The following is an 8,412-nucleotide window of genomic DNA, read 5'->3' on the forward strand; positions in this document are numbered from 1 at the left end:
GAGGTACGGTAGTGACTTGATCCAAAACTTCATGATCACTATCATAAGCTTCTACTTCAATTGGTGTAGGTGCCACAGGAACAACTTCCTATGCCCTGCTACACACTAGTTGAAGTGACGGTTCAATAACCTCATCAAGTCTCCACCATCCTCCCACTCAACTCTTTCGAGAGAAACCTTTCCTCGAGAAAGGACCCAATTCAAGAAACAATCCATATTGCTTTCGGATCTGAATTAGAAGGTATACCCAACTATTTTGGGTGTCCTATGAAGATGTATTTTATCCGCTTTGGGTTCGAGCTTATCAATCCTGAAACTTTTTCACATAAGCGCCGCAGCCCCAAACCTTTAAGAAACGACAACTTAGGTTTCTCTAAACCATAATTCATACGGTGTCATCTCAACGGAATTACATGGTGCCCTATTTAAAGTGAGTGCGGTTGTCTCTAATGCCTAACCCATGAACAATAGTGGTAATTCGATAAGAGACATCATGGTACGCACCATATCCAATAGGGTGCAACTATGATGTTCGGACACACCATCACACTATGGTGTTCTAGGCGGTATTAATTGTGAAACAATTTCCACAATGTCTTAATTGCGTGCCAAAGCTCGTAACTCAGATACTCATCTCTATGATCATATCATAGACATTTTATCCTCTTGTCACGATGATCTTCAACTTCACTCTGAAATTACTTGAACCATTCAATAATTCAGACTTGTGTTTCATCAAGTAAATATATTCAACATCTACTCGAATCATCTGTGAAGTAAGAACATAACGATATTCACTGCATGCCTCAGCACTCATTGGACTGCACACATCAAAATGTGTTACTTCCAACAAGTTGCTATCTTGTTCCATCTTACTGAAACCGAGGCTTTTCAGTCATCTTGCCCATGTGGTATGATTTGCATATCTCAAGTGATTCAAAATCAAGTGAGTCCAAACGATCCATCTGCATGGAGTTTCTTCATGCGTATACACCAATAGACATGGTTCGCATGTCTCAAACTTTTCAAAAACGAGTGAGTCCAAAGATCCATCAACATGGAGCTTCTTCATGCGTTTTATACCATTATGACTTACATGGCAGTGCCACAAGTAAGTGGTACTATCATTACTATCTTATATCTTTTGGCATGAAAATGTGTATCACTACGATCGAGATTCAATAAATCATTCCTTTAGGTGCAAGACCATTGAAGGTATTATTCAAATAAATAGAGTAACCATTATTCTCTTTAAATGAATAACCGTATTGCGATAGACATAATCCAATCATGTCTATGCTCAACGCAAACACACAATGACAGTTATTCAGGTTTAATAATAATCTTGATGGTAGAGGGAGCGTGCGATGTTTGATCACATCAAACTTGGAAACACTTCCAACACATATCGTCAGCTCACTTTTAGCTAGTCTCCGTTTATTCCGTAGCTCTTTTATTTCGAGTCACTAACACTTAGCAACTGCACCGGTATCTTAATACCCTGGTGCTACTAGGAGTACTAGTAAAGTACACATTAACATAATGTATATCCAATATACTTCTATCGACCTTGCCAGCCTTCTCATCTACCAAGTATCTAGGGTAATGCTACTCCAGTGGCTGTTCCCTTATTACAGAAGCACTTAGTCTCGGGTTTGGGTTCAACCTTGGGTTTCTTCACTAGAGCAGCAGCTGATTTGTCGTTTCATGAAGTATCCCTTCTTGCCCTTGCCCTTCTTGAAACTAGTGGTTTCACCAACCATCAACAATTGATGCTCCTTCTTGAATTCTACTTTCGCGGTGTCAAACATCGCGAATACCTCAAGGATCATCATATCTATCCTTGATATGTTATAGTTCATCACGAAGCTCTAGCAGCTTGGTGGCAATGACTTTGGAGAAACATCACTATCTCATCTGAAAGATCAACTCCAACTCGATTCAAGTGATTGTCGCACTCAGACAATCTGAGCACAAGCTCAACGATTGAGCTTTTCTCCCTTAGTTTGTAGGCTAAGAAAATCGTCGGAGGTCTCATACCTCTTGACGTGGGCACGAGCCTGAAATCCCAATTTCAGCCCTTGAAACATCTCATATGTTCCGCGATGTTTCGAAAACGTCTTTAGTGCCTCAACTCTAAACCATTTAACTGAACTATCACGTAGTTATCAAAACGTGTATGTCCGATGTTCGCAACATCCACAGACGACGTTTGGGGTTCAGCACACTGAGCGGTGCATTAAGGACATAAGCTTTCTACTGTCCGCATAATTGCTACTTTCAACTTTCAACTATATTTTCTCTAGGAACATATCTAAACAGTGGAACTAAAGCGCGAGCTTACGACATAATTTGCAAAGATCTTTTGACTATGTTCAGGATAATTAAGTTCATCTTATGAACTCCCACTCAGATAGACATCCCTCTGGTCATCTAAGTGATTACATGATCCGAGTCAACTAGGCCGTGTCCGATCATCACGTGAGACGGACTAGTCATCATCGGTGAACATCTTCATGTTGATCGTATCTACTATACGACTCATGCTCGACCTTTCGGTCTCCGTGTTCCGAGGCCATGTCTGTACATGCTAGGCTCATCAAGTTAACCCTAAGTGTATTGCATGTGTAAATCTATCTTACACCCGTTGTATGTGAACGTAAGGATCTATCACACCCGATCATCACGTGGTGCTTCGAAACGACGAACTGTAGCAACGGTGCACAGTTAGGGGAGAACACTTCTTGAAATTGTTGTAAGGGATCATCTTATTTACTACCGTCGTTCTAAGTAAACAAGATGCATAAACATGATAAACATCACATGCAATCAAATAGTAGTGACATGATATGGCCAATATCATATAGCTCCTTTGATCTCCATCTTGGGGCTCCATGATCATCTATTACAAGAACATGATCAATCTCATACATCACATATATCATTCATCACATCCTTTTGGCCATATCACATCACATAGCATACCCTGCAAAAACAAGTTAGACGTCCTCTAATTGTTGTTTGCATGTTTTACGTGGCTGCTATGGGTTTCTAGCAAGAACGTTTCTTACCTACGCAAAACGACAACGTGATATGCCAATTGCTATTTACCCTTCATAAGGACCCTTTTCATCGAATCTGATCCGACTAAAGTGGGAGAGACAGACACCCGCTAGCCACCTTATGCAACTAGTGCATGTTAGTCGGTGGAACCAGTCTCACGTAAGAGTACGTGTAAGGTCGGTCCGGGCCGCTTCATCCCACAATGCCACCGAATCAAGATTGGACTAGTAACGGTAAGCATATTGACCAACATCAACGCCCACAACTACTTTGTGTTCTACTCGTGCAAAGAATCTACGCAATTGACCTAGCTCATGATGCCACTGTAGGGGAACGTAGCAGAAATTCAAAATTTTCCTACGTGTCACCAAGATCTATCTATGGAGAAACTAGCAACGAGGGGAAGGAGAGTGCATCTACATACCCTTGTAGATCGCTAAGCGGAAGCGTTCAAGTGAACGGGGTTGACGGAGTCGTACTCGTCGTGATTCAAATCACCGATGACCAAGTGCCGAACGGATAGCACCTCCGCGTTCAACACACGTATAGCCCGGTGACGTCTCCCACGCCTTGATCCAGCAAGGAGAGAGGGAGAGGTTGAGGAAGACTCCATCCAGCAGCAGCACAACGGCGTGGTGGTGATGGAGGAGCGTGGCAATACTGCAGGGCTTCGCCAAGCACCGCGAGATATGAGGAGAAAGAGAGGGAGGGCTGCACCAACAGGCAGAGATCGAATCACGTGTTATGGGCAGCCCTAGGCCTCACTATATATAGGGGAGAGGGAGGAGGGTGCGCCCCCTCTAGGGTTCCCACCCTAGGGGGTGCGGCAGCCCTAGATGGGAAAGGGGCGGCGGCCAAAGGGAGGATTCCCTCCCCCCCAAGGCACCTAGGAGGTGCCTTCCCCTCCTAGGACTCTTCCTTAGGGTTCCCCCTTCACCCTAGGCGCATGGGCCATGAGGGAAGTGGCACTCCAGCCCACTTTGGGCTGGATCCCTTCCCACTTCAGCCCATGGGACCCTCCGGGATAGGTGGCCCCACCCGGTGGGCCCTCGGGACCCTTCCGGTGGTCCCGGTACAATACCGATAACCCCGAAACTTGTCCCGATGGCCGAAACAGGACTTCCTATATATAAATCTTTACCTCCGGACCATTCCGGAACTCCTCGTGACGTCCGGGATCTCATCCGGGACTCCGAACAACATTCGGTAACCACATACAAGCTTCCTTTATAACCCTAGCGTCATCGAACCTTAAGTGTGTAGACCCTACGGGTTCGGGAGACATGCAGACATGACCGAGACGTTCTCTGGTCAATAACCAACAGCGGGATCTAGATACCCATGTTGGCTCCCACATGTTCCATGATGATCTCATCGGATGAACCACGATGTCAAGGACTTAATCAATCCCGTATACAATTCCCTTTGTCTAGCGGTACGATACTTGCCCGAGATTCGATCGTCGGTATCCCGATACCTTGTTCAATATCCTTATAGGCAAGTCTCTTTACTCGTTCCGTAACACATCATCCCGTGATCAACCCCTTGGTCACATTGTGCACATTATGATGATGTCCTACCGAGTGGGCCCAGAGATACCTCTCCGTTTACACAGAGTGACAAATCCCAGTCTTGATTCGTGCCAACCCAACAGACACTTTCGGAGATACCTATAATGCACCTTTATAGCCACCCAGTTACGTTGTGACGTTTGGTACACCCAAAGCATTCCTACGGTATCCGGGAGTTGCACAATCTCATGGTCTAAGGAAAAGATACTTGACATTAGAAAAGCTTTAGCATACGAACTACACGATCTTTGTGCTAGGCTTAGGATTGGGTCTTGTCCATCACATCATTCTCCTAATGATGTGATCCCGTTATCAACGACATCCAATGTCCATAGCCAGGAAACCATGACTATCTGTTGATCACAACGAGCTAGTCAACTAGAGGCTCACTAGGGACATATTGTGGTCTATGTATTCACACGTGTATTACGATTTCCGGATAATACAGTTATAGCATGAATAAAAGACTATTATCATGAACAAAGAAATATAATAATAACACTTTTATTATTGCCTCTAGGGCATATTTCCAACAATATCACCTTGGTTCAAAAAAGTTGAAGGAGTTTAGCCGAGCTTAATGCCGGAAATGCCCTCTATGGAGCCAGCCATTAGTGCCCGAGCTTTATGCCGGGCTGCTTCCGAGGTGGTGCACCACCCCGAATGTGGGCCGATTTTTGTGAATATTTTTTATTGGTGCAATTTATTCTCTGCCGAGATATATAGCCAGTAGCCCTCAAGGTGTGTATCGGTCTAAAACCCGAGATGCACCTGAAGGATGACGTAAGACCGCTGATCCCAGTAGCCGCTGAGACTCAGGTTGATTTGCAAAATCGGCCTGAGGATCAAGTCCAAGCTCGACAGAATACTTCAGGACACTAAAAGCGCCGTGCTCAGTCCTCGAGACTCAGGTTGGGTGCGGCCGACTAACCTGAGGATCAAAATCTCCTCAGAAACTATATTGCACATAAAATTTTCTGCATTGGACAAGCAATGCAGTAGCCCCCGAGACACTAGTCGGGTGGTAACACCAGATCAGGGGATCAATGTGCCCCTTTAATATTTGTAAATAATAATCCCGAAGCCCAGTAGCCCCCGAGCCTTAATGCGAGCACGGGTGGCCGAATTAAGGATCAATATCCATAGTAAAATCACAAATTATGTGTAATGACTCTATGTATCCAAGTACTTTACGTCATTAATGCTCAGATCCGCATTATACAAAACTTTGTTGACTGACCATCGGCTTCCACCTCCTCGGCCAGTAGCCGAGGAGTGTTTGTCCTACTTTATAAAGCCTTTATGAGGGCAAAGATTTACAACAAACAAGGCAATCTGGCCATACGGTTTTATAAACAAAGGTACGCAGAGCGTTATATTACTGTTTAATAGAGGAAATGTCTTCCAAAGAAAATAGTCCCGCTATCGGTTCCTTTCTTTGGGTGGTCATGCTAAGCATGATCATTAAACCTCAGCTCTAATGTAAGAGCAAAATATTGAGGATTTAGTTTGGGAGGCCAGTTAATAGCCCCTGGTAGTGTTTGGCGACAGTCGGGGTCAAGCCGTAAACACTTCGGCGAATGTTATGAACGGCCCATCATTTAACATAGTCATCGGATCGCTGACCAGTTTACGCTTATTGTAAAAGTCAGTTTTCGGCTTTCTCCACTGAGGTGCTTAACCATGTGAGCTGGAAGCACAATCGCAGTGGTTCTCCCTTTGCACACCTAGCCGAACAAAACAGAACGTAGGAAGCAAGTGAAGGAGCCGGGCAACCCAACTATTGACCGAAGACACAATTCGAAACCGATGCATATATAGCAATATCTGAGAATGTTTTTGCCGAATCCCTAAAGGTGTCTGGCGTTGCACTGCGAGACTAATGCTGGAAAAGCACAAATAGTTTAAAAGTGCCAAAAAGCTTGGAAAACCAAGAAACGTCAGTAAAAACATGACGTCCGAACAATATCAAGTGTTCGGTGCCAATCCGAAAGTTGGTCTTAGAAAAAATAAGTGCTTCTGTCGTGCTTTCACATGATACATCCTATCTCAAGACTTCGAGCGGGTCAGCCTACAGCTTCAACCTCCTATCCCGAGGGCGGAGTACTTCTCATCAGGCCAGTTTAGCAAACTAAACTCTAGCGGCTTTGAGAGAGAAATTAGGCTCCCCGGCTAGTGACCGCACACTCATGTCGAAAAAAAAAAAGGAGTGATAAATAATAATAATAAAACTTTGCAACGACTAAGAAGAAGAACACTTATTATAAAACGACTCAAATAAACTTAAGAGCCCCCAAGTGACTTGGGTAGAAGAATGATTGCATGTACCGAAGTACTTATATCATATCTATGTTCAACCGAACTTTAAACGCGTCTTAACCGACCGTCGGCTTCTCCCTCTTCGGCCAAGGACCGAAAAGTGTTATGTACTCCATCTGTCGAGAATATCGACGGTGCTTCCAATAACCAGGCAATCAGGCCATAAGGCTGTAACAGACAAAGCGCGCTCAGGGAACTTATGCTATATTACCGCGAAGTGTAAGAAGCATCTTTGAAGAAAATAGTACCCCCACCGATACCTTTCTTCGGTGCTCATTGTTATTATGAGACTTGTGCAATATATTTTTTGTACTCATGAGTTCCGTTATGTGCCGACCATCATTGAAAACTATAAGAGCGCTAGCTTTCGGCTTCACCTAGTCTGAGGTCCGGCTCGGGTGACCCGATCGTGACAATCGCAGAGGTGCTCCCTTTACTCCCTAGCCGAACAATCAGAAACGTAGGGGTAAACACAGGAGCGAGGCAACCCAGCTTGCAAATCGCTTAAGTCAATATGGTGCATATTGTGGCATAATACACGAACAAGGAACGAAGCCGTACAAGTATAATCATATGCAAGAGGAAAAGCTTCATAAAGGAAGCCCCCAAGTGAATTGGGTCCTTGAATTTGTGTGTCACGAACAAAGTTTGGACAAGGAAAAAATTTTACAAGCAACTTTTTTCCAAAAAAGTATAATGTTTGGTCGAACCGAACACAAGTTAGAAATTAAAGCTTTGAGCATGAAAGCGACTTAGCTGGTTAATGTGTTCGGTATTGATGACGCGGTCCGAGCTTGATGCGGGGCAAGGTTCCATCCCCCAAGCCGGTCCCGAGGTGGCGGAGCGGAGAGCTCAACACGACGAAGTGGTGACATAGCACGGTCAATGCAGACCGGCAGAGTGACGCCGAAGTCCCCGGATCATTTTCCTGTGCACAAAAAATAGTGCAAACCGGAGATAATAGTAATAATGATAATTAAAAAAATCGTTTCATAATAAATAATTTATGCAAAGTGAGTAATAAAAGAAATATGGCCTGGCGCCGAAGTCAATGTCGATGCAGGACGTCGGCGTGATGCGGTAAAGGCGTGGCAAAGCCTGAATTCGCAGGTCGGTCCAAACTCCGGATGCGGTGTTCGCCGGACTATGTATGGAAACTGACCGAACCACCATGCGACTGTCGTCAATGCGGCCACCATTTGATAGACCTGTGTACATATAATGGACAAACCAGAGTAATAATTCTTTGGGAAAAATGAACCCAAACAAGCAAATACTGGGATTAATAGCACCTGGTTTATTTGCTGTAGCAATCTGAAGGAAGGTGATTCCCAAAATTAGGACTCGATCCGCACACCCATTGCCTGATGGGTGATAAAACAACGGCATGGTAATGCTGGCAAAGGTTGGCTCGCCGAGGCAAAGCCCTCGGCCCAACTAACGTGACGGAGCTGGTCGG

The sequence above is a fragment of the Triticum aestivum genome, chromosome 5A, assembly GCF_018294505.1.
Source record: "Triticum aestivum cultivar Chinese Spring chromosome 5A, IWGSC CS RefSeq v2.1, whole genome shotgun sequence".
In the NCBI taxonomy this organism is placed as follows: domain Eukaryota; kingdom Viridiplantae; phylum Streptophyta; class Magnoliopsida; order Poales; family Poaceae; genus Triticum; species Triticum aestivum.